The sequence below is a fragment of the Micromesistius poutassou genome, assembly GCF_964030765.1.
Source record: "Micromesistius poutassou genome assembly, chromosome: 23".
Lineage (NCBI taxonomy): Eukaryota > Metazoa > Chordata > Actinopteri > Gadiformes > Gadidae > Micromesistius > Micromesistius poutassou.
In genome coordinates, this window is record NC_140293.1 from 5435606 (window position 1) to 5436461 (window position 856).

Below are 856 nucleotides of genomic sequence, written 5' to 3' on the forward strand. Positions count from 1 at the left end.
TCTCACACAATGGAACAAAAAAAATAAAAAGGAAAAAGTTAAATAACCAAATGCGATCTCAAACTGGTCCTGTCTGCCTGACCAGTGAGTTACACAGCCTAGTAATAAACAGTTAGTCATCAACAGTTTTATCAGTGTGGAGATTTGGGCTTTTTTAAATCCAATTATCACAAAATTTTATGGTAGTTTATTCGGCCAGCACATTTTTACCCAGCTACAATATGTAGGCTAACCCTAACCCTCTGTTCAAGGTACCGAGATGCTTTCTCCAAACACTTTTTCTTTATACTCTTTAAAGTGAATCAGATCAGTACAATCAGATTCAGGACATTGCATTAATGTCATCTTTGTAATCAACCCCAAATGATTTCATTGATCTGATTGGAATAGAGATGGTGGGTAGCATCCACATTTTGGGGGAAATTACCACTTGCATCTATATGGCCCTCTTGTCCCTTGACAACAATAACAACATACATCATCCAAAAGGTATTCATAAAATGTTATAACATTTTCACAATGGGTTACTGGATGGCATGGCTCGTAGACTTTACAGCGTGAGTAATATCTTCCAAGACTGCTCTGCTGTAATCCCTTTCTTAGTCAAACCAAACCAAACCAAACCAGGGTGTGTGTGTGTGTGTGTGTGTGTGTGTGTGTGTGTGTGTGTGTGTGTGTGTGTGTACACATGATTAATCACCGATAGACTCAACAACCCGAGGCACGCCCTGGTAAGTAACACCTACCTGGGGCTCCCTGTGACGTTCCCCCACGTCTGCTGGGTGATTACCACCGGCCACGTCACAGTAAACACTTATTTTACCAGCTGGGCCGCACCACTGTTGGGAAGAGAGCA